This window comes from Scyliorhinus canicula, chromosome 18 (assembly GCF_902713615.1).
Source record: "Scyliorhinus canicula chromosome 18, sScyCan1.1, whole genome shotgun sequence".
NCBI classification, from domain to species: Eukaryota; Metazoa; Chordata; class Chondrichthyes; order Carcharhiniformes; family Scyliorhinidae; genus Scyliorhinus; species Scyliorhinus canicula.
The window spans coordinates 65944481-65971058 of record NC_052163.1 but is presented as its reverse complement, the minus strand read 5'-3'; the positions used below and the strand labels follow the sequence as shown (position 1 = coordinate 65971058).

Sequence of the window (26578 nt, the reverse complement as noted above, 5' to 3'; positions counted from 1 at the left end):
CGAAAAAGGAGACAAAAATGGAAACAGAATATTGCTCAGTTAAGATTGGTATTTGGGTTAAGTACCTTTGGCTTTTCCAGTGTAAATGTCTGCCGTGGCACAGTGGGTAGCACACCCCTGTCAGAATGTCATGTGTATCCAACTTACACCTCAGGAACCTGAGGATAAAATTCAGGCTAACATTCCATTGATGTACTGAAGGGGTGCTGCACTGTCTGAGGTGCCATCTTTTGTATGAGGTGTTAACCTGAGGCCCCTTCTATCATCTCAATTGGGGATCAAAGATCCACGGCACAATTTGAAGAACAGGGAGATTCTCCCTCATGTCCCGGCCAATATTTTCCTCTCACAGATGGTCTGGTCATTGCTGTCTGTGGGAGCTTCCTGTGCAGATATTGGCTGACGTGTTTCCTACACCACAGACTGACTGCAATTCAGTGGCTGTGAAGCATTTTAGAATATTCTGAGGTTATGAAGGTGCTGTATAAAGATCTTTTTAAGATACATTTGGTTCAGTTTGGGGGCGACACGGTGGCACAGTGGTTAGCATTGCAGCCTCACAGCACCAGGGACCCGGGTTCAATTCCGACCTTGGGTGACTGTATGGAGTTTGCACGTGCTCCCTATGTCTGTGTGGGTTTTCCCCAGGTGCTCCGGTTTCCTCCCACAGTCCAAAGATGTGCAGTTTGGGTGGATTGGCCACGCTATACTGAACTTTAGTGCTCATAAAAAAAGTTGGGTGGGGTTACAGCGATAGGCGGAGGGTGTGGGCCTGGGTGCGGTGCTCTTTCGGAGGGTCAGTGCAGACTCGATGGGCCAAATGGCTTCCTTCTGCACTGTAAGGATTCTATGATTCTAGTTGATCACCCTGTAACATTGTCAGAATCATTGCGGATTCAAGGCTTCTACAAGATTTGCAGCAAATGATTTCAGGCCGACACACCATTCTTGTATTAAGGGGGCAACTTCTCTAAACCAGAGATTCCTCATCTGTCTGTTCAGGTGGATGTAAAAGCTCCTGCGACTGTATGAGATGAAAAACAGAGGAGTTTCTTTATCAAGATTCATCACTCAACTATAACAAATGAACTGGCATTTTAACTGTTCAGGAGATGTTGTTATGCTTGAAGCATCACAACAGTAAAACATTACAGCAGTAACTGCATTTGATCAATTAATTGTCTGTGAACATGTTGAGGATGTGTTACTCACCACATAAATACAGTACAAGCTCTATCTATCCTTGTGTTCCCCATCAACGTCCCATTAATGTTTGTCCAGACCAGGAGAGGAGGTCAATAAAGAGTTTAATGTGATCTTCTGACGATACGTTAGCTAGTTCCTTTAAATATTGGGCATTTAATGACTTGTTTGGGCAGCACGGTAGCACAAGTGATTAGCACTGTGGCTTCACAGCGCCAGGGTCCCAGGTTCAATTCCCTGCCTGGTCACTGCCTATGTGGAGTCTGTACGTTCTCCTCGTGTCTGCGTGGGTTTCCTCCGGGTGCTCCGGTTTCCTCCCACGGTCCAAAGATGTGCAGGTTAGGTGGATTGGCCATAATAAATTGCCCTTAGTGACCAAAAAGGTTAGATGGGGTTATTGGGTTACGGGGATAGGATGGGAGTGAGGGCTTAAGTGGGTAGGTGCAGACTCGATGTGCCGAATAGCCTCCTTCTGCACTGTATGTTCTATGTTCTATGCTCAGAGTGGAAAGGGAAGAACTGGACATTGCTTTATGGTCAGCACGGTACCACAGCGGGTAGCTCTGTTGCTTAACAGCACCAGGGTCCCAGGTTCGATTCCCAGCTTGGATCACTGTCTGTGTAGAGTCTGCATATTCTCCCTGTGTCTGCGTGGGTTTCCTCCGGGTGCTCCCATTTCCTCCCACAAGTCCCGAAAGACATTCTGTTCGGTAATTTGGATATTTTGAATTCTCCCTCAGTGTACCCGACTACGGGCTTTTCACAGTAACTTCATTGCAGAGTTAATGTAAGCCAACTTGTGACGATAAAGATTATTATTATATACATAAGTGAAATACTTCTGCAGATGGAAGCTGACTAAATTAAAAGACATGTTTCAGGGACATGAGCTTTGCCATCTAGTCCCAGCAGCTTTTATTCCAACCTTCCATTTATCACCGTTTTATTTAGTTTAATACTCCCAGGTGAGTTTCCATTGTGATTGCAGTCACTTTGAAAATGTAAGAATGGCAGGAATTCAGGGTGGGGAGTAGGTATGGAATGTAAGGACTACACCCCATTCTTCAGATGCAATCGAATTATCTGAGTTGTTAACTAATAATTCAGCCAGTGACTCTGATTGGGTACTATCTGGAGACAGTTATCGTGAGCTGTGGTCACCCCACCTGTTTCTGGCCTGTCACCTGTCAGCAGTTCAGGGCCTCCAGGACGTACAGAGGGTTTGATAGACACAACCATTTACACAGTAAATGTCGACTTTTGATGGGAGGTAAGAGGAGTATTAATCTCTTCACCCTGAAGTGTGCTAAATTCTGTCAAAAAGCAAGCACAATTAAAGTTTCACATCTTTTTTAAATATAAATTTAAAATACCCAATTCTCTTTTTCCAATTAAGGGGCAATTTAGCGTGACCAATCCACCTACTCTGCACATCTGTGTGTTGTGGGGTGAGACCCACACAGACACTGGGGGGACAGTGCAAACTCCACATGGACAGTGAGCCAGGGCCGGGATCCAACCCGGGTCCTCGGCGCCGTGAGGCAGCAGTGCTGACCACTGCGCCACAGTTCCACCCGAAAGTTTTCACATTTAAGCAGCGATAAATGGTGTTCAATCTCTGCCAGTCACCTTCAACTGTTCAAAGCCAATCCTGAGGGTCCAAAGTAACTCTTCTTTTTAAAAATATTTTATTAAGGGGCAATTTGGCGTGGCCAGTCCACCTACCCTGCACACCTTTGGATTGTGGGGGTGAGACCCACGCAGACACAGGGAGAACAAGCAAACTCCACATGGACAGTAATCCAGGGCCCGGACAGAACCTATGTCCTTGGCGTGAGTCAGTAGTTCTAAGCACTGTGCCACCGTTCCGCCTTAAAGTAACTGTTTTCTATTATAAATTCCATAAATTCCATCTCCCCATGTGTTTCCTACACTCCGCTCAAGGTACTAATAATTTATTGGATACAGTCCCATAGGCTCAAATCGCTCTTTAGTCCATTGTCTAAATTTCCATTATTTACATGTCGTATTAACCATCTATTCAACCATGGATAGGTATCGCAGCCAAGCCCCGGGCCAGTCACCAACAGCACCCATAATGTATCCTTTGGATGATGATTGGAAACAGCAATTTCCCATTTTCGCTTCTCCTTTCTGAGGAGCAACTGAGGCCAACTAAAGCAACTCTTTCACCACCCCAACAGCAATTGGAATCCGGGACCTTCCTGGTCCAAATCGGCCTCTGCCACACTTAATTTATGTTTATGCACCAACTTACACCAAAGCACTTTACAATTAATAAAGTACTTTTGAAGTGCAACAATTGTTCTAAAGTTAGAAACCCTGAAATCAGTTTGTGCACAGCAAGATCCCACAGACACCAAATTGTTAAAGAGCAAATGATCCTTTTTCAGGCATAGAAATTGGCCAAGACTCTGGAATGAATGCCCTTCTCATATTTGAATAGTCTACCTGCGAGGATAGACAAGGTCTCAGTTTAACATTTCATTCAAAAGACAATGCAGCACTCCCTCATTACCGCACCGGAGAGTTAGCTTAGGTTTACCCCTTAAATCTCTAGTTTAGGGCTTGAACCCACAACCTCCAGAATCGGATTTGAGAATTCTACCCAATGAATACGTTACTTCTATCAGGATGGGAAATTAACGTTTGACCAAAAGAAAATCAACCAGTGATCTTCTTAAACATCCTCTCCCCTTTGAAATCCAAGAATCTGCTCAATGGATGAAACAAACCCAACAGTTCGAGCTTGGCTTCCTCTTGAGCATCATTTCATTTAAATCTCTGACTGATGGGGGCACCATTGAGGGTGGCACGATGGCACAGTGGTTAGCACTGCTGTCTCACAGCACCAAGGACCTGGGTTCAATTCTGGCCTTGGATAATTGTCTGCGTGGAGTCTGCACGTTCTCCCTGTGTCTGCGTGGGTTTCCTCCAGGTGCTCCGCTTTCCTCCCACAGTCCAAAGGTGCTGTTTAGGGGGATTGGTCATGCTAAATTGCCCCTTAGTGTCAAAAGATGTGCAGGCTAGGTGGGGGTAACAGGAATAGGGCAGGGGAGTGGGCCTCGGTAGGGTGCTCTTTAAGAGGGTCAGTGCAGACTTGATGAGCTGAATGGCCTCCTTCAGCACTATAAGGATTCTATGGTTCTATGGTGGAACGTTTCCAGATCCCTGTGTGTTGAACAGTTGGGATGCCTATGGTTTGTTTCCCACAAAGATTGGAGGAGACGCTGAGAACAGCCACAGGAGGAGCAATGGTCTTCGTAATTTCTGTAGGCTCCTTCCTCAAAGATAATTCATCCTCTCTTCAAATGACCATGGAACAGTGATTTAGTTTAGTGACTTGTTCCAATTTCCTCTCAGTAGTATTAGTGTTTTTAATGGTTAATGAGTGGAACTGTACAAATAGCACCTCCCACAATGATGATGTAAGGCAGCGATGGGCGACTGAGGCTAGGGAGTGGCAGCAATGGGCGACTGAACATAAGAACATAAGAACATAAGAACTAGGAGCAGGAGTAGGCCATCTGGCCCCTCGAGCCTGCTCCGCCATTCAATGAGATCATGGCTGATCTTTTGTGGACTCAGCTCCACTTTCCGGCCCGAAAACCATAACCCTTAATCCCTTTATTCTTCAAAAAACTATCTATCCTTACCTTAAAAACATGTAATGAAGGAGCCTCAACTGCTTCACTGGGCAAGGAATTCCATAGATTCACAACCCTTTGGGTGAAGAAGTTCCTCCTAAACTCAGTCCTAAATCTACTTCCCCTTATTTTGAGGCTATGTCCCCTAGTTCTGCTTTCACCCGCCAGTGGAAACAACCTGCTCGCATCTATCCTATCTATTCCCTTCATAATTTTAAATGTTTCTATAAGATCCCCCCTCATCCTTCTAAATTCCAACGAGTACAGTCCCAGTCTACTCAACCTCTCCTCATAATCCAACCCCTTCAGCTCTGGGATTAACCTAGTGAATCCCCCACACCCTCCAGCGCCAGTACGTCCTTTCTCAAGTAAGGAGACCAAAACTGAACACAATACTCCAGGTGTGGCCTCACTAACACCTTATACAATTGCAACTGAGGCTAGGGAGTGGCAGCGATGGGCAACTGACGCTAGGGAGTGGCAGCGATGGGCAACTAAGACGAGGGAGTGGCAGCGATGGGCAACTGAGGCTAGAGAGTGGCAGCGATGGGCAACTGAGGCTAGAGAGTGGCAGCGATGGGCAACTGAGGCTAGAGAGTGGCAGCGATGGGCAACTGAGGCTAGGGAGTGGGCCGAATGAGTGTCCCCTCTTTCATCTCAGTGGGCCTCAAGATTGAAACCGGGCCTGTTCACTACCCATTATCCCATGAATGAGATTAAATAGAATTAATACACACCAAATATTTCATAATAAGTTAAAGAAAATGCTTAGATATTCATATGTTAACAAAACTTATCAACTTCAAATGGTAGAAACAAAATAACTAATTATGTTTATCTTGCTTAAAGAACAAAAGTAACACAATAGCGCATAGCCTCCCACGTCCACCATTGTGGTAACAAAGATGGTCGCGCGGGATAAGGTAATTAGAATTTGCGGGACGCACTGCCTGAACAATAGCGGCGCTTTGATTTGAGGCAGACAGAGCGTCGCTCTCACCGGCAATGTTGTGAGTAATCACCTCACTTCACTCACCCTTGCTTTACGTGCAAATCACTTCAGCCTTACTGGTCGGAAGAAAACTACATTAATGGAAACCTGCGGAACGTTTCAACACTGTGCTTGAGCAACGGTCAACAAATGTCTCCTGGGGCAAACTCAGAACCCAAATGGGACACATGTGGTCCCCAGGCCGCAGGTTTCCCACCATTGATGTAAGAGAACACACAATGAGGAGTAGAGAGGGAGAATGCTCATGGTTTCAGCGGTGTAATGCTTATAGTTAATGATACATAGTTTAGTTGAACATGATAAAGGGTGGCAAGGCGGCACAGTGGTTAGCACTGCTGCCTCATGGCATGAGGACCCGGGTTCGATCCCGGCCCTTGGTCACTGTCCATGTGGAGTTTGCATATTCTCCTGTATCTGCGTGGGATTCACCCCCACAACCCAAAGATGTGCAGAGTAGATGGATTGGCAACACTAAATTAGCCCTTATTTTGAAAAGAAATAATTGGGTACTTTTTTAAAAAAATTTTTAAAAGTTGAACATGATAAACAGGTTTTCATGTGGATATACCAATGTCTCTGTTAACATTCCAAAGCTAGACTAACCAACTGACAGCACTCCCTTAAAAGTATTGGGGTACAACTCTACAGGTGCCAGCAATTTTCTGGGTGCATCCTAATGTGGCCATTAGGATTCTTTATGCTGACATAGTTAGTCCAGTCCTGAGCCCCTCACACAGACACACACTCGATACCAGACGGGAGCAGGAACTAGGGCGCATTTTCTTTATTCCTCTCCCTAGCCTGAGGCAATGAGACCAATTGTTTTGCTCGAATCATTTGCTCAATTGAGATCATCTGAAGACAACAGATAGAATTTGCATTTATGTAGCACCTTTGACAACCTGGGGACCTCTCCAAATACTTTACATACTGTTGAAGTGCAGTCACCGTTCTAATGTATGAAGCGCTGGAGCCAATTTCCCGCACAGAAAGCTCCCACAAACAGAAACATGGGCCGGGATTCTCCCCTAACCGGCGGGGCGGGCCGTACTGGCGCCGAGGTGTGGCGTGAACCACTCGGGCATTGGGCCGCCTGGAAGGTGCAGTGGGAGCGCCAGCGTGTGCTGGCGTGATCCCAGCGCATGCGCATGGGGCGTCTTCTCCGCGCCGGCCATGGCGGACCGTTACAGCGGCCAGCGTGGAGGGAAAGGGTGCCCCCACGGCACAGGCCTGTCCGCGGATCGGTGGGCCCCGATCCAGGGCCAGGCCACCGTGGGGGCACCCTCCAGGGCCAGATCCCCCTGCGCCCCCCTGAGGCACCGCAGGCCGCCCGCAGAGCCAGTACCCGCCGGTATGGACCTGATTTGATTTAAGCCGGCGGGACTGGCCGTAAACGGGCGGCCGCTCGGCTCATCGCAGAGCGGAGAATCGCCGGGTGGGGCCACTGCCAACGGCCCCCGACCGGCGCAACGTGATTCCCGCCACTCTGAAAAACCAGCGCTGGAGAATCCGGCAGCCAGTGTCGGGACGGTGGGGCAGGATTCACGCCGCCCCCCGGCGATTCTCCGGCCCGGCGGGTGGTCGGGGAGTGCCGCCCATGATCACAACCAGATCATCCTTTTATGAAATTAAATGTTGGATAAATATTAGCTAACTCACGAGGGAAAACACCTCTGCTGCCCTTCACATAGTAGTGTGGAATCTATCTTGCCTTGACTTAACATCGTGTCTGAAACATGATGCCTCCAAATGTACAACTCTCTCTCAGTGAGTCACTGGGTGTGTCAGCCAGGGTCAAATGCCTGGAGTGGAATTTGAACCTGTGACCTGCTGAATCAATGTGAGAGTGCTACCCACTGAGATTGGCTAAGTCAGAGCCAATTGAGGATTTGAACCTCCTGGTCTGTGCCATCCAGTAAAACACCATCAATGTCTTTACCCCATTAGACTAAACTGAGAACTTAAGGGACTTCACTAGTCCCAATGGCCCTTCAGTTCAATGAAATGAATATTGAAGCCCAGTGGTTCAGTCATTATGCTTCTTCTACCAGAGGTTCCATTGTTATTAATGCTGATCCAGCCAGGATAACACTGGGGTGAAAATAAACAAATGCTGGCACCAGAAAGGATATTGTTAAACTAGAAAGAGTGCAGAAAAGATTTACTAGGATGCTACCGAGACTTGATTGATTGAGTTATAAGGAGAGGTTGGAGAGACAGGGATTTTTTCCCTGGAGCGTAGGAGGCTTCGGGGTGATCTGGTAGAGATCATTCAAATAATGAGGGACATAAATAAAGTAGATAGTCAACATCTTCTCCCAAAGGTAGGGGAGTCTTAAACTAGAGGGCATAGGCTTAAGGTGAAGAGGGAGACATACAAAAGGGGTCCAGAGGGACAGTTTTTTCACACAGAAGGTGGTGAGTGTCTCGAACGAACCTCCAGAGGCAGTAGTAGAGGCAGGTACAATTTTGTCTTTTAAAAAGCATTTAGACATAGACGGCAGGTGGAGGGATTCCCTTCGCTTCCCGCGAGGGGGGTGAGTGACAGGGTGCTTTCGGGGGTCTGGGTCGGAGAGGGGAAGATATCTGATATCTACAAGGTTATGTAGGAGGCGGAGGAGGCGTCAGTAGAGGAGCTGAAAGCTAAGTGGGAGGGGGAACTGGGGGAACAGATCGAAGACGGGACATGGGCTGATGCCCTGGAGAGGGTTAATTCTTCCTCCTCGTGTGCGCGGCTTAGCCTCATCCAATTCAAGGTGCTGCACCGGGCCCACATGACTGGGACGAGGATGAGTAGGTTCTTTGGGGGTGAAGACAGGTGTCTCAGGTGCTCGGGGAGTCCAGCGAACCATGCCCATATGTTCTGGGCATGCCCGGCACTGGAGGAGTTCTGGAAGGGGGTGGCGAGGACGGTGTCGAGGGTGGTGGGATCCAGGGTCAAGCCAGGATGGGGACCCGCGAGTTTTGGGGTTGGGGTGGAGCCGGGAGTGCAGGAGGCGAAAGAGGCCGGTGTGCTGGCCTTTGCGTCCCTAGTAGCCCGGCGAAGGATCTTGCTACAATGGAAGGATGCGAGGCCCCCAAGCGTGGAGACCTGGATCAATGACATGGCGGGTTTCATTAAGCTAGAGAAGGTCAAATTCGCCCTGAGAGGGTCGGTACAAGGGTTCTTTAGACGGTGGCAACCTCTCCTCGACTTTCTAGCTCAACGATAGGGTACGGGGACAGTAGCAGCAGCAACCCGGGTGGGAGGGGTGGGGAAGGGGGAGGGAAAAGGGGGGGGGGGGGAAACAATGACTATGTTTGTTTATTTAATTTTAATTTATTTTTAAGTTCTTTTGTTGTTCATTGGGGTTGGGGGGGTGGGGGGATGTGATACATGCGTCGATACGGTCTGGGGGGTGTTACAGTTATTATGGGTTATTTTGTTGCATTTCATTGTATGTCGTTATGTTTTATATTTTCTGTAAAAAATTCCAATAAAAATTATTTAAAAAAAAAACATTTAGACAGTTATATGGGTAAGATGGGTATAGTGGGATATGGGCCAAATGCGGGCACTTGGGACTAGCTTTGTGGTAAAAACTGGGCGGCATGGACAAGTTGGGCCGAAGGGCCTGTTTTCATGCTGTAAACCTCTAATCTCCTGAAAGTGCCCAGAACCACACACCAGACATTCTATTAGATTTCAAACTGTGGCGAGACCCAGTGGACAAAATGACTAAACACAAGAACAGTCATTCAGCCAGTCAACCTGTTTCATTCTGCAATTCGAAAATGTCTAATCTGCACAGTAACTCAGATGAAAGCAAAATACTGCAGATGCTGGAAATCTGGAATGCTGAAAAAAAGCTCAGCAGGTCTAGCAGCATCTGCAAAGAGAGTAAAACCATGTTTAAATTGTACCTCTTTATTCTGGACTCTCCCAGCAACGGAACAAATTTCTCTTTGTTTACACACAACTACTTTAATCATTTTAAATGCCTCCATTAGATGATCTCAGTCTTTTTTATTTTTCACCCTGATGGAGGCAATCATATGATTATTTTCTCAGAGATACACTGAGGAACCATAGAATCTCTACAGAAGGAGAATATTCGCCCATTTTGGTCTGCTCCAACCCTTTGAAAGACCACTCTACCTAGGCCCACTCCCCCACCCTGTAACCTAATCTCTAAATCCATGGACACTAAGGGGCAACGTTTTATCGTGGCTAATCCACCCAACCTGCACATCTTTGGAGTGTGGAAGTAAACCGGAGCCACCCAGAGGAAACCCACACAGACACGGGAAGAATGTGTAAACTCCAGTCACCCAAGGCCAGAATTGAACCCGGGATCCCTGGTGCTGTGAGGCAGCAGCGCTAATCACTGTGCCATCGTGCTGCACTGTCTCTGATGGCTTCATGTTAACATCATGGGAGGATTCCCTCTATTCCTCATCTTTGGAAAGAGGGGCTGTTTAGCACAGGGCTAAATCACTGGTTTTGAAAGCAGACCAAGCAGGCCAGCAGCATGGTTCGATTCCCGTAACAGCCTCCCCGAACAGGCGCCGGAATGTGGCGACTAGGGGCTTTTCACAGTAACTTAATTTGAAGCCTAGTCGTGACAATAAGCGATTTTCATTAATTATCGTTCTAATTTTGTTTTTATAAATTTATTTTTCCAATTAAGGGGCAATTTAGCATGGCAAACCACCTAGCTTGCACATCTTTGGGTTGTGGGGGTGAGATCCATGCAAACACGGGGAGAATGCGCAAACTCCACATGGACAGGAACCCAGGTCCTCAGCGTGTGAGGCAGCAGTGCTAACTGTGCCATCGTGTTGCCAAATTGTTCTAATTTGCAACGTGTATCATTCCTGTTGATGATAGGACACAGCAACTGAACATAATGAAATTTTGACCCATCGAGCGTCAGACAGTAGGACCTAACAATCACTGCAAGGCTGACATGGAGTGCTTCATATAGCTTATTGACAGGGTGAGCAAGCTTTCATAATGTGCCTCCGTAACTGAAATTTGTAAATCGGTCTTTCTTTAAACTCCAATTTGTGACTGAATTCTGGTTCGCTTTGAAGGATGGGTCAGAGCCAGCTTGCTTCTCAGCGGAACAAAATAAATACTTACAATTTCAATGCATCTTTCATGACATTCCAAAGTACTTTACGACCAATGAAACACTTATTGTCGAAACCACAGCAGACAATCTGTATACAGTAATGTGGTCATGGTGAGATCGTCTGTTTCAGTGAAGTTGGCCGAGGGATAAATATCAACCAGAACTCTAAGCGGGAGAAAGAAAATCTTGCATTTATATCACACTTTACGTATCACCAGACATTTCAAAGTTTTTTAATATTGAAGCACTATGTGAAACTAGTCACTGGCGTAATGCAATGTAGTCAATTTGCACGTAGCAGGCTCCCACAAACAACAATGTGATAATGACCGTTGTTATGATGATGGAGAATTACACAAAATACTGAACTATAAATAAGACCTGTGCGTTTTTTAAAATGAAAATTTAAATGAAAATGAAAATTCAGTCACTGGCTTCATTGCTGGTGGGTGATACTATTAGAGAGACAATGGAACCACACCCTGTTTCCAGACAAAGACACATCAAAAGCACAAATGCCACCCAGAAACTGATTGCCATTTCCTATGGAGACAATGGGAGGTGATTATCATCTCAGCGGGAATTATATCCTGTGAGTAATGTCCCAGGCAGATTTGGAGGTTTCATTGTCCAGGAATATAAAAACACTGGGATAAAAGCTACTGCATAGCTTGGCCACTGTCAACTACTGTTGGGTGTGTAAGTGTGTGACACAGAAGCAAAAGGACAGCAGCAGTCACCACTGTTCTAAGGCAGGGGGGTTCTTCTCCACGCCGGCCATTGCGGACCATTACAGCAGCCGGCGCAGAGGGAAAGAGTGCCCCCACAGCACAGGCCCGCCTGCGGATCGGTGGGCCCCGATCGTGGGCCAGGCAAGCTGGGGGCACCGCCCGGGGCCAGATCCCCCCCCCCCCCCCCCCGAGGACTTTGCAGGCCGCCAGCAGAGATAGTCCCGCTGGTAAGGACCTGGTGTATTTCACGCCGGCGAAACTGGCCGAAAACGGGCGGCCACTCGGCCCATCGCGGGGCAGAGAATCACTGGCGGGGTCACTGCCAATGGCCCCCGACTGGCGCGATGAGATTCCCACCCCCTCTGAAAAACCGGCGGCGGAGAATCCGGCAGCTGGCTTTGGGGCGGCGGGGCAGGTTTCACGCCCCCCCCGGCGATTCTCCGGCCCGGCGGGGGTTCGGAGAATCCCGCCCCTTGTCCTGATAGACTGATAAGGTCGCATTCAATTGGAAGAGAGCAAATGTAACTCCTTTATTCAAAAAGGGAAGGAGACAGAAAACGGAAAACTACAGGCCAGTTAGCTTAACATCTGTCATAGGGAAAATGTTAGAAGCTGTAGCAGTGCACTTAAATAAGTTCAAGGCAGAGTCAACATGGTTTAATAATAATTTTATTGTCACAAGTAAGCTTACATTAACACTGCAATGAAGTTACTGTGAAAAGCCCCTATTCACCACACTCTGGCGCCTGTTGGGGTACACAGGGGGAGAATTCAGAATGTCCAATTCACCTAACAGCAATCTTTCAGGACTTGTGGAGGAACCGGAGCACCCAGAGGAAACCCACGCAGACACAGGGAGAACATGCAGACTCTGCACAGTGACCCAAGCCGGGAATCAAACCTGGGACCCTGGAGCTGTGAAGCAACAGTGCTACCCACTGTGCTACTGTGCTGCCCCACATGGTTTTGTGAAAGAGAATTTAACCAAGTTATTGGAATTCTTTGAGGAAATAGCATGTACTGTGGATAAAGGGGAACCGGTCGATGTACCATAATTAGATTTGATAAAGAGCCACATCAAAGTTTATTGCGGAAAATAAAAGTTCATGTTGTGGGGGTAATATATTTGTACGGACAGAAGATTAGCTGGCTAATAGGAAACAAAGAATAGGCATAATTGGGTATTTTTCTGGCTGGCAAGATACAAAAAGTGGCGTGTCACAGGGATCAATGCTGGGGCCTCAACTGTTTACAATTTATATAAATGACGTGGATGAAGGGATTGAAGAGAACGATTACTAAGTTTGCTGATGGCATAAAGATAGATAGGAAAGTAAATTGTAAAGAGAGATCATAAGGAGGCCAGTAGGGTCATGGATAGGATAGGTTGGGGCAGCACTGTACCACAGTGGTCAGCACAGTTGCTTCACAGCTCCAGGGTCCAGATTTGATTCCCGGCTTGTGTCACTGTCTGTGCGGAGTCTGCAAGTCCTCCCCGTGTCTGCGTGGGTTTCCTCCGGGTGCTCCTGTTTCCTCCCACAGTCCCTCCAGCGCCCTGTCTGAACCTTGTTTCTTCAGCCTTACATAAGTCTCCTTCTTCCTCTTAACAAGACATTCAACCTCTCTTGTCAACCATGGTTCCCTCACTCGACCATCTCTTCCCTGCCTGACAGGGACATACATATCAAAGACACACAGTACCTGTTCCTTGAACAAGTTCCACATTTCCCTTGTGCCCTTCCCTGACAGCTTATGTTCCCAACTTATGCACTTCAATTCTTGTCTGACAGCATTGTATTTACCCTTCCCCCAATTATAAACCTTGCCCTGTTGCACACACCTATCCCTCTCCATAACTAAAGTGAAAGTCACAGAATTGTGGTCACTACCTCCAAAATGCTCCCCCACTAACAAATCTATCACCTGCCCTGGTTCATTACCAAGTACCAAATCCAATATAACCTCCCCTCTGGTCGGACAATCTACATACTCTGTTAGAAAAGCTTCCTGGTCACACTGCACAAACACCACCCCATCCAAACTATTTGATCTAAAGAGTTTCCACTCAATATTTGGGAAGTTGAAGTCACCCATGACTACTACCCTGTGACTTCTTTTCCCAATTCCCAATCTGTTCCTCCACATCTCTGCTGCTATTGGGGGGCCTATAGAAAACTCCCAACAAGGTGACTGCTCCTTTCCTATTTCTGACTTCAACCCACACTATCTCAGTAGGCAGATCCTCCTCAAACTGCCTTTCTGCAGCTGTTATACTATCTCTAATTAACAATGCCACCCACCCACCTCTTTTACCATCCTCCCTAATCTTGTTGAAACATCTATAACCAGGGACCTCCAACAACCATTTCTGCCCCTCTTCTATCCAAGTTTCCGTGATGGCCACCACATCGTAGTCTCACGTACCGGTCCATGCCTTAAGTTCACCCACCTTATTCCTGATGCTTCTTGCGTTGAAGTATACACACTTCAACCCATCTCCTTGCCTGCAAGTACTCTCCTTTGTCAGTGTTACCTTCCCCACTGCCTCACTACACGCTTTGGCGTCCTCAATATCGGCTTCCTTAGTTGCTGGACTACAAATCCGGTTCCCATTCCCCTGCCAAATTAGTTTAAACCCTCCCGAAGACTACTAGAAAACCTCCCTCCCAGGATATTGGTGCCCCTCTGGTTCAGATGCAACCCGTCCTGCTTGTCCAGGTCAGACCTTCCCCAGAATGCGCTCCAATTATCTAAATACCTGAAGCCCTCCCTCCTACACCATTCAGGTCCATTGTACCCTGAAGGTGGCAACGCAGGTCGATAGAGTGGTCAAGAGGCATACAGCATGCCTGCCTTCATCGGACGGGGTATTGAGTACAAGAGTCAACAGGTCATGTTACAGTTGTATCGGACTTTGGTTAGGCCACATTTGGAATACTGCGTGCAGTTCTGGTCGCCACATTACCAGAAGGATGTGGATGCTTTAGAGAGGGTGCAGAGGAGGTTCACCAGGATGTTGCCTGGTATGGAGGGTGCTAGCTATGAAGAAAGGTTGAGTAGATTAGGATTGTTTTCATTGGAAAGACGGAGGTTGAGGGGAGACCTGATTGAGGTTATGATTATGAGAGGTATGGACAGGGTGGACAGCAACAAGCTTTTTCCAAGAGTGGGGGTGTCAATTACAAGGGGTCACGATTTCAAGGTGAGAGGGAAAAAGTTTAAGGGAGATGTGGGTGGAAAGTTTTTTACGCAAAGGGTGGTGGGTGCCTGGAATGCTTTGCCAGCGGAGGTGGTAGAGGCGGGTACGATAGCATCATTTAAGATGTATCTGGACAGATATATGAACGGGTGGGGAACAGAGAGAAGTAGACCTTGGAAAATAGGCAACAGGTTTAGATAAAGGATCTGGATCATCACAGGCTGGGAGGGCCGAAAGGCCTGTTCCTGTGCTGTAATTTTCTTTGTTCTTTTTGTTCCTGCAGCCATGTGTTCAACTGCACTCTCTCCCTATTCCTAACCTCGCTATCACGTGGCACTGGCAACAAACCAGAAATGACAACTCTGTCTTTAACTTCCAGCCTAACTCCCTAAACATGTTTATTACCTCCACACCCCTTTTCCTACCTCCATCGTTGGTACCAATGTGCACCATGACTTCTGGCTGCTCACCCTCCCCCTTCAGGATCCTGAAGACACGATCCGAGACATCCCTGGCCCTGGCACCCGGGAGGCAACATACCTTTCGGGAGTCTCGCTCACGACCACAGAATCTCCTATCTATTCCCCTAACCATTGAATCTCCTATTACTATTGCTTTTCTATTCTCCCCCCTTCCCTACTGAGCCCCAGAGCCAGACTCAGTGCCAGAGACCTGGCCGCTATAGCCTTCCCCCGGTAGGTCATCCCCCCCAACAGCATCCAAAACGGTATACTTGTTTTGAAGGGGAACGGCCACGAGGGATCCCTGCACTGTCTGCCTGTTAGTTTTCTCTCCCCTGACTGTAACCCAGCTACTCTTGTCCAGTACTTTGGGTGTGGCTACCTCCCTGTAACTCTTCTCGATAACCCCCTCTGCCTCCCAGATGATCCGAAGTTCATCCAGCTCCAGCTCCAGTTCCCTAACACAGTCTCTGAGGAGCTGGAGTTGGGTGCACTTCCCGCAGGTATAGTCAGCGGGGACACCGGTGGTATCCATCATCACCCACATCCTACAGGACGAGCATGCAACTGCCCTAGCCTCCATCCCCTCTTTAGAAGAACAAGAGGTGACTTGACTGAAACATGAATGATTCTGAGGGGTATTCTGAGGGTGGATGTGGCGAGGATGTTTCCTCTTGTGGGAGAATCTAGAAATAGGGGTCACTGTTTAAAAATAAGGGGTTGCCATTTCATAGAATCATCAAACCCCTACAATGCGGTTGCCATTTCATAGAATCATCAAACCCCTACAATGCAGACGGAGGCCATTCGGCCCATTAAGTCTGTGTCATGTGAGAGTACCTTTAAGAAATGAGTGTTGAAGAAATGTATCTTTAAGAAATGGGTGTTTATCAGTGATGTCAGAGTGTGGGTGGAGCTGGGCTGTCTGTCAGTTTTTTACTTTTGTATTAGGCTGTTTGCTGCAGGGTGTGTTTTAGTTTCGTTTTCAGTGTTGGAGCTGAAGCCAGACAAAGCAGGTGTACTGCTGTTCTCTCTGCCATGAAAAAACTATCTCTTGATCATTTGGCGAATTCAGAATTATAAATGTTCTCAGTAGTGAATGTAAACCTAGTGTACTTCAGTTAAAAGGCGTTTCTTTTGTCTTCTGGATGTTGTTTGGGAAGTTATTAAGGATTACTTAGTGTTGTATTCTTTGGGAGTTGTATTTGAAATGATGGTTGCTAAGATGTTCACTGTATGTTTTTTAAAAGTTAACTTGAGTTCATAGAATAAACATTGTTTTGCTTTAAAAAATACTTTTCCATTTCTGCTGTACCATACCTGTAGAGTGGGCCGTGTGCTCCCCATACCACAATCTATTAAAAGTTGTGGGTCAGGTGAACTCCTTGATACACTTTGGTGTTCTGTAAACCCTGGCCCATAATATCTGCACCAACCTTCTGAAACAGCACCCTATCTAGGCACACTACCATGCAACCCCACTGCAGGAGGCAACACCACACACGCAGCAGTCAACATCTGAACACCCAGGGCATGGGACATAGCTCTGGGGACATGTCCATGGCCAGAGGCTGTATGAGTACCATGGGGAGGGGGAGCTGTCTGGAGAGACAGCCAAGGGTCCGGACGTCAGCCCGCATTGCAGAAGAAAGTGACAGAGGCATCATATTAGTTGTGCACAAAGGTGTTTATTGTTTTTTACAATTCCCCACCCTCCTGATGGTGCTGCCAACTCTCCCACTCCCTCACTCCTTACCTTCCCACCCATCCCCTCCCCTAGTGTCATCAGTGATCCTCAATATGCTTTGCCCTCCCAGCTCTACCACAATGTCTAGGTATTTCCCCAGGATGCACATCTGAGGTGGAGGCAGCCAGCTGCTCACCTCGTCCCAAGGCCCTCGATGCCTCTGGCGGGTGTCTTCTGAGGGCTCTGAAGCTGGAGGGCCCCTGGCTCACTTGTCGGCGGCCCATGCACAGCTGTACCTCCCAGTCCCATGTGCTGGCTGTGAATCGCGGCCTCAGCAGAGGGGTGGAAACCAGGGGGAGCTGGTGGCCCCATCCCCATTCCATGGGACGGGTCCGGGTTGCCACCCAGCGACCCCTCCTCCCAGTCAGTGCCCATTGGGTCTTGGATTGGAGGGGCAGCTGGCTGACCCTGCATCACCTGGCTCTCCAGCCACTGCGCTTCCCAAAAGGCTGCACCATTATGTCGATGCCTTCGGCAATGTTCCTCAGAGCTCTGCAGCACCTTGACCATGTCCATCTCAGAGCTCTGCAGCACCTTGACCATGCCCATCTCAGAGCTCTGCAGCACCTTGACCATGTCCATCTCAGAGCTCTGCAGCACCTTGACCATGTCCATCTCAGAGCTCTGCAGCACCTTGACCATGTCCATCTCAGAGCTCTGCAGCACCTTGACCATGCCCATCTCAGAGCTCTGCAGCACCTTGACCATGTCCATCTCAGAGCTCTGCAGCACCTTGACCATGTCCATCTCAGAGCTCTGCAGCACCTTGACCATGTCCATCTCAGAGCTCGGCAGCACCTTGACCATGTCCATCTCAGAGCTCTGCAGCACCTTGACCATGCCCATCTCAGAGCTCTGCAGCACCTTGACCATGTCCATCTCAGAGCTCTGCAGCACCTTGACCATGTCCATCTCAGAGCTCTGCAGCACCTTGACCATGTCCATCTCAGAGCTCTGCAGCACCTTGACCATGTCCATCTCAGAGCTCTGCAGCACCTTGACCATGTCCATCTTAGAGCTCGGCAGCACCTTGACCATGTCCATCTCAGAGCTCTGCAGCACCTTGACCATGTCCATCTCAGAGCTCGGCAGCACCTCGACCATGTCCATATCAGAGCTCTGCAGCACCTTGACCATGTCCATCTCAGAGCTCTGCAGCACCTTGACCATGTCCATCTCAGAGCTCGGCAGCACCTTGACCATGTCCATCTCAGAGCTCGGCAGCACCTTGACCATGCCCATCTCAGAGCTCTGCAGCACCTTGACCATGCATATCTCAGAGCTCGGCAGCACCTTGACCATGTCCATCTCAGAGCTCTGCAGCACCTTGACCATGTCCATCTCAGAATGGAACATGTCGCGCAGACCCTCATCAAGGTCAGTCTGGATCTGGGTGACATCCTCCAGTGAGGCAGACACTTTGCTGAGACCCTCAGCTGCAGTCGTCACTGACTGCACGACGCCTTGGACACCTTCACTAATGATGCCAATGTCATGCACCAGGCTCGCCATCCTAGCAATTTTCGCCTTGGTGCCACGCATTGCCAGTGACATCTCCAGTGCCGTAGCCTCTGGGACTCCTCCAATTGGCTATGGACCTGCTGTAGTGATGCTGACATCTACCTCTGGATATCCCAGCTGCTCCCTAACATTTCCATTAGCTCCAGGTACCTCTGTACCACAGGCTCAGCAACAGGCTTGGAACCAGCAGGGTTCTGGGAGCCAGCAGCCCTCTGACTGCGGTCTCGCCTGTGGGTTCCTGCCTCCACCTGATGTACGTCAGCAGCAGTGTGGCTCACAACAGATTGTGCCCCAGAAGCCTGACAACTAACATGTCCCGCCGAGGTATGTGTACCTGCACTGGTGGGGAGTGACACTGACAGCTGTGCCGCGATTACTATGGTGTGGGAGGCTGGAGAGGGTACCACCCGGATGAGCTGGTACCATCGGCTGGAGGACCAGAGGGGGAATGGACATGTGGCCAGTGGGAGGTATGGGTCAATCAGTAAGGCAATCACGACTCTGATTTGTCAGTATGGCGCTGAGGATCCACGTTCGATCCTGGCCCCGGGTCACTGTCCTTGTGGAGTTTGCACATTCTCCCTTTGTGGGGATTGTAATCTCCATGTCGATTGGTTTAACCAGGTCGGTCAAGGCAGCCTTGAGGAGGAGTTTATAGAACGTATCCGCGATAGTTTCCGAGAACAGTATGTAATGGAACCTACGAGGGAACAAGCAGCCCTAGATCTGGTTCTGTGTAATGAGACAGGATTGATTAATGATCTCATAGTTAGGGATCCTCTCGGAAGGAGCGATCACAATATGGTGGAATTTACAATAGGAGGATTAGAAGGTAAAATCAAACACTAGTGTTTTGTGCTTAAACAAAGGAGATTACAATGGGATGAGAGAAGAACTAGCTAAGGTAGACTGGGAGCAAAGACTTTATGGTGGAACAGTTGAGGAACAGTGGAGAACCTTCCAAGCGATTTTTCACAGTGCTCAGCAAAGGTTTATACCAATAAAAGGAAGGACGGTAGAAAGAGGGAAAATCGACCGTGGATATCTAAGGAAATAAAGGAGAGTATCAAATTGAAGGAAAAAGCATTCAAAGTGGCAAAGATTAGTGGGAGACTAGAGGACTGGGAAATCTTTAGGGGGCAACAGAAAGCTACTAAAAAGCTATAAAGAAGAGTAAGATAGATTATGAGAGTAAACTTGCTCAGAATACAAAAACAGACAGTAAAAGTTTCTACAAATATATAAAACAAAAAAAGAGTGGCTGAGGTAAATATTGGTCCTTTAGAGGATGAGAAGGGAGATTTAATAATGGGAGATGAGGAAATGGCTGAGGAACTGAACAGGTTTTTTTGGGTCGGTCTTCACAGTGGAAGACACAAATAACATGCCAGTGACTGATGGAAATGAGGCTATGAGGACCTTGAGAGGATTGATATCACTGGGATATTTGGGGCAGCACGGTAGCATGGTGGTTAGCATAAATGCTTCACAGCTCCAGGGTCCCAGGTTCGATTCCCGGCTGGGTCACTGTCTGTGCGGAGTCTGCACGTCCTCCCCGTGTGTGCGTGGGTTTCCTCCGGGTGCTCCGGTTTCCTCCCACAGTCCAAAGGTGTGCGGGTTAGGTGGATTGGCCATGCTAAATTGCCCGTAGTGTCCTAAAAAGTAAGGTTAAGGGGGGGTTGTTGGGTTACGTGGATACGTGGGTTTAAGTAGGGTGATCATTGCTCGGCACAACATCGAGGGCCGAAGGGCCTGTTCTGTGCTGTACTGTTCAATGTTCTATGTTTTAAGGAGGTAGTGATGGGCAAGCTAATGGGGCTAAATGTAGACAAGTCTCCTGGCCCTGATGGAATGCATCCCAGAGTGCTAAAAGAGATGGCCAGGGAAATTGCAGATGCACTAGTGATAATTTACCAAAATTACTAGGTCCTGGGGTGGTCCCGGCGGATTGGAAATTAGCAAACGTGACACCACTGTTTAAAAAAGGAGGTAGGCAGAAAGTGGGTAATTATAGGCCAGTTAGCTTAACTTCGGTAGTAGGGAAGATGCTGGAATCTATCATCAAGGAAGAAATAGCGAGGCATCTGGATGGAAATTGTCCCATTGGGCAGACGCAGCATGGGTTCATAAAGGGCAGGTCGTGCCTAACTAATTTAGTGGAATTTTTTGAGGGCATTACCAGTGCAGTAGATAACGGGGAGCCAATGGATGTGGTATATCGGGATTTCCAGAAAGCTTTTGACAAGGTGCCACACAAAAGGTTGCTGCATCAGATAAAGATGCATGGCATTAAGGTTAAAGTAGTAGTATGGATAGAGGATTGGTTAATTAATAGAAAGCAAAGAGTGGGGATTAATGGGTGTTTCTCTGGTTGGCAATCAGTAGCTCATGTTGTCCCTCAGGGTTCAGTGTTGGGCCCACAATTGTTCACAATTTACATAGATGATTTGGAGTTGGGGACCAAGTCCAAATTTGCAGATGACACTAAGGTGAGTGGTAAAGCAAAAAGTACAGAGGATATCGGAAGTCTGCAGAGGGATTTGGATAGGTTAAGTGAATGGGCTAGGGTCTGGCAGATGGAATACAACGTTGACAAATGTGAGGCTATCCATTTTGGTAGGAATAATAGCAAACTGGATTATTATTTGAATGATAAAATATTAAAACATGCCGCTGTGCAGAGAGACCTGGGTGTGCTAGTGCATGAGTCACAGAAAGTTGGTTTACAGGTGCAACAGGTGATTAAGAAGGCAAATGGAATTTTGTCCTTCATTGCTAGAGGGATGGAGTTTAAGACTAGGGAGGTTATGCTGCAATTGTATAATGTGTTAGTGAGGCCACACCTGGAGTATTGTGTTCAGTTTTGGTCTCCTTACTTGAGAAAGGACGTACTGGCGCTGGAGGGTGTGCAGAGGAGATTCACTAGGTTAATTCCAGAGCTGAAGGGGTTGGATTATGAGGAGAGGTTGAGTAAACTGGACTGTACTCATTGGAATTTAGAAGGATGCAGGGGGAATCTTATAGAAAAGTATAAAATTATGAAGGGGATAGATAGGATAGATGCGGACAAGCTGTTTCCACTGGCGGGTGACAGCAGAACTAGGGGGCATAGCCTCAAAATAAGGGGAAGTAGATTTAGGACTGACCTTAGGAGGAACTTCTTCACCCAAAGAGTTGTGAATCTATGGAATTCCTTACCCAGTGAAGCAGTTGAGGCTCCTTCATTAAATGTTTTTAAGATAAAATAGATAGTTTTTTGAAGAATAAAGGGTGTAAGGGTTATGGTGTTCGGGCCGGAAAGTGGAGCTGAGTCCAAAAAAGATCAGCCATAATCTCATTGAATGGCAGGGCAGGCTCGAGGGGTCAGATGGCCTACTCCTGCTCCTAGTTCTTATGTTCTTATGTGTCTGCGTAGGTCTAACACCCACAGCCCAAAGATGTGCAGGGTAGGTGGATTGGTCATGTTAAATTGCCTTTAATTGGAAAAAATAATTGTGTACTCTAAATTTAAAAAAAAGGTTTGACAGGTATGCCAGGTGAGACCCAATGGTCCCTCACCTCTGCAACACCCGCCAGCCCCCACGTTGGTGACCGCCCTGTCCTCGGCCACCCCGGTAACCTCCATGGCCCCCTCCTTGAAGGTGGTGAGGACTCTGATGTCTGGCACAACTCTTCCATTGTGGGCCCTCCCCGGCGATTGTGGGAGCGCTTTATCTGAGGAGACACAGAGAGGACCCATGCGTGGTTCACAGTGGTGGGACGGGGTTTTGAAGGGAGGGATGGGATGGTTGAAGGAGGAACGGGATGGAGGGAGGATTGGTGGTCACATGGAGAGTTGGGGGGTGAATGCTCCCATGGGGGCGGAAAAGTCTTGGGGGGTGGGGGTGAGTGGGGGGGGGGGGGGTTTGTCATGTTGGTGTCTACTAACTCGTGCGGTCCAGTGTAGGTCATTGACCATTTTCCGACGCTGGAGGCCAGTCCTCCTGGTCACACTCCACCGCCAACTCATCTCAGGCAGCACTGGCTGCCCTTTGGCTGACTCTCCAGGACCCTCAGGGGAATGGGACATCCCTCCTGGCCTCCACAGCATCAGCAGCCTCCCCAGGTCAGTGTCCCCAAATCTTGAGGCTGATCTCCTCGGTGCCATTGTTGCAAGCTGGCTGGGGTTCGTTGAGCAAGTATAGTTTTTTTAAAAAATAATTTTTATTGAGAAATTTTGATTTTATACAACATTGACGCACCTTAGTAAAATACCGAAAATAACAATAATATTAACAATCATATACATTCGCCCCATCCCCATGAACAACCCAGCATTTTAACAACAACGCATATTAACACACTATAAAGTTACAGAATAAACACTACAATAATGCACCCCCCCCCCCCCCCCCCCCCCCCCCGGTTGCTGCTGCTATTGACCCAGTTACCTATCTCTGAGCCAGGAAGTCCAAAAAAGGCTGCCATCGTTTATAGAACCCTTGTATTGATCCTCTCAGGGCAAATTTGACCTTTTCCAATTTTATAAATCCCGCCATGTCACTGATCCAGGTCTCCACGCTTGGGGGCCTCGCATCCTTCCATTGTAACAGAATCCTTCGACGGGCTACTAGGGACGCAAAGGCCAGGACACCGGCCTCTTTCGCCTCCTGCACTCCCGGCTCTACCGCAACTCCAAAAATCGCGAGTCCCCACCCTGGTTTGACAGCAAGTATAGTTTAAGCGCTGCTGGAACTTGCTGGCGAGTGCGTTGTGGGGGGCTGGCGAGTGCGTTGTGGGGGGCTGGCGAGTGCGTTGTGGGGGGCTGGCGAGTGCGTTGTGGGGGGCTGGCGAGTGCGTTGTGGGGGGCTGGCGAGTGTGTTGTGGGGGGCTGGCGAGTGCGTTGTGGGGGGCTGGCGAGTGCGTTGTGGGGGGCTGGCGAGTGTGTTGTGGGGGGCTGGCGAGTGCGTTGTGGGGGGCTGGCGAGTGCGTTGTGGGGGGCTGGCGAGTGCGTTGTGGGGGGCTGGCGAGTGCGTTGTGGGGGGCTGACGAGTGCGTTGTGGGGGGCTGGCGAGTGCGTTGTGGGGGGCTGGCGAGTGCGTTGTGGGAGGCTGGCGAGTGTGTTGTGGGGGCTGGCGAGTGCGTTGTGGGGGGCTGGCGAGTGCGTTGTGGGGGGCTGGCGAGTGCGTTGTGGGGGGCTGGCGAGTGCGTTGTGGGGGGCTGGCGAGTGCGTTGTGGGGGGCTGGCGAGTGCGTTGTGGGGGGCTGGCGAGTGCGTTGTGGGGGGCTGGCGAGTGCGTTGTGGGGGGCTGGCGAGTGTGTTGTGGGAGGCTGGCGAGTGCGTTGTGGGGGGCTGGCGAGTGCGTTGTGGGGGGCTGGCGAGTGCGTTGTGGGGGGCTGGCGAGTGTGTTGTGGGGGGCTGGCGAGTGCGTTGTGGGGGGCTGGCGAGTGTGTTGTGGGGGGCTGGCGAGTGTGTTGCCGGCAAGTCAGCTGGCGAGTTTTAATTTGCAGCGAGAAGCCTCGTTAAGTGGACCAATTAATGTTGAATAGCGTTGCCGGCCTCAGTGGGCCGAGCACCAGGAAGCTCGTGGCAATTCCCATCCTTCGAATTGCACCCATATGTAGATCAGGATTTTGGGAAATGGAGAGTGGAATGTGGGAGACCAGCCACAGTTCTCCAGGAGTTAGAATCATCGAGCCAGGAGGTAAGAAAGGAATGAGCGTTTCAGCAGCAGGTGGGCTGCAACAATTTAAATATTCTCCCACTCCACCACTGACACACAATGGCGGCAGAGCGTACTATATACACGATGCAGCAATACACCGGGACTCCTTCAACAACACCTTCCAAACCTGCAACTTTTACCACCTTGAAGGGTGCTGGCAACAGACACATGAAAATGAAAATCGCTTATTGTCACGAGTAGGCTTCAAATGAAGTTACTGTGAAAAGCCCCTAGTCGCCACATTCCGGCACCTGTTCGGGGAGGCTGGTACTGTGCTGCTGGCCTGCGTGGTCTGCTTTTAAAGCCAGCGATTTAGCCCAGTGTGCTAAACAGCCCCATGGGAGATCACCATCTTAAAGTTTCTGCTTTTAACTTTTTGAATTGTTTTTTATTTGAAAAAACCCATCTTTTAGATAGATTCTTCACTAAAAGTAGAGTCAAAGCGTATCGGGGTAGACAAGAATGTGGAGTGGAGGTCACACTCATACCAGCCATGTTCTTATTGAATGGTGGAGTGGGCTCAAGGGGCTGAATGGCCTACTCCTGCTCCTAATTCGTATGTTTATATGTATCGCTGTTCCTTCAATGTTCAGAAACAAGGGGCGGAATTCTCTGACCCCCGCAGGTCGCCGGATTTGGCGCCAGTTGGCGTGGCGCCAACCACTCTGGTGCGGGCCTAGCCCCTAAAGGTGCGGAGAATTCCGCATCTTTGGGGAGGCCCGACGCCGGAGTGGTTGGCGCCACTCCGCTATGCTGGGATCCCCCGCCCCGCCGGGTAGGGGAGAATCCCGGCCAAGATCCTTACTAACAGCACTTCAGCAGTTTGTGGTGAATGTATTAGGGCAACCATTCACCACTCTATTACATTACATTGTACTATGTTGGTGCCCTTGTGTGCTCTGCCCCCGGCTCCGCCCCTCGGGGGAGGTATGTGGGTCTGCTGCCTGCAGGCGGCTCTCATAGCAGAGCAGTCGCAGGCAGGCACAGTTCTAGCTGATTAAAACCACTGTTCATTCAACTCTCCGTCTCGTGTGAATTGGTGGTCGCATAAATTTAATCAGCTACAACATCGCGATGGAAGCAGCCCTCAAACCCTTTTAAAAATTAATTTAGAGTGCCCAACTCATTTTTTTCCAATTAAGGGGCAATTTAGCGTGGCCAATCCACCTAACCTGCACATCTTTTGTGTTGTGGGGGCGCAACCCACGCAAGCACGGGGAGAATGTGCAGCAGCCCTCAAACCTGATCGACTGGAACTCGACCCACAGGCAGCTGAAGCCAAAGGGCTTTTTACGCACTGGCTCCCCTCTTTTGAGGCCTACCTCACCACCTCCTCCTCGTCCTCCGTTACCGAGGAACAGAAACTGAGCCTCCTCCACGCCCGGGTGAGCCACAGAATCTCCGTGCAGATCGAGGAAGCGACCACGTACGCAGACACAGTCGCGATCCTGAAAAGGCAATACGTGAGGCTGGTGAACGAAGTGTTCACGCGGCATCTCCTCACCACTCACCACCAATGCCCCGGGCAATCGCTGGAGGAATACCTACGCGACCTGAAAGTACTCACGCGAAACTGCGACTGCAAGGCCGTCACGGCCTCACAGCACATGGAACTCGCCAAACGGGATGCCTATGTGACTGGAGTCCAGTCCAACTATGTCAGCGCTTCCTCGAAAAGGGCGCCCTCGACCTAGAAGAGACGGTAAAACTATCACCTCCTTAGAAGTAGCTTTTCAGAGACTCAACGCTTTCGCCTCCGACCATGCGCCCCCCCTCGTGCCACGCGGCTGCCGCCCAACCCGGGGGGCTGCCCTGCTATTTCTGCGGCCAGCACCAGCACCCCAGGCAGCGTTGTCCGGCTTGGTACGCGAACTGTAGCGACTGCGGCAAGAAAGGACAGTTTGCCAAAGTTTGCTTGGCCAGATCCAAAACCTCTAAATCACAGGCCCGACTTTCAGACTCACAGGCCCACAGACCCCGCAGCGTGGGTGCGTGCCTGCCGGCACCGCGCCCTCCTGATGCATCATCTGCCTTGTGCTGTCCATGGGGGTAGCCATCTTTGACTCTACCCAACACGTGCGACTCACGGGGGGGGCCGCCATCTTGGCCGCCATCTCCCACACGGCCCACCATGTGAGACTCATGGGGGCAGCCATCTTAGTACTTAGAACTTAGAACAGTACAGCACAGAACAGGCCCTTCGGCCCTCAATGTT

The 26578-nt window shown here is 49.3% G+C and overlaps 1 protein-coding gene across 1 annotated transcript in view; it reads left to right on the top strand.

The window, feature by feature from the left end:
* The window catches only part of evpla (envoplakin a), a 134639-nt gene that overhangs the window by 988 nt on the left and 107073 nt on the right, over positions 1 to 26578 (top strand). The window lies entirely within an intron of this gene.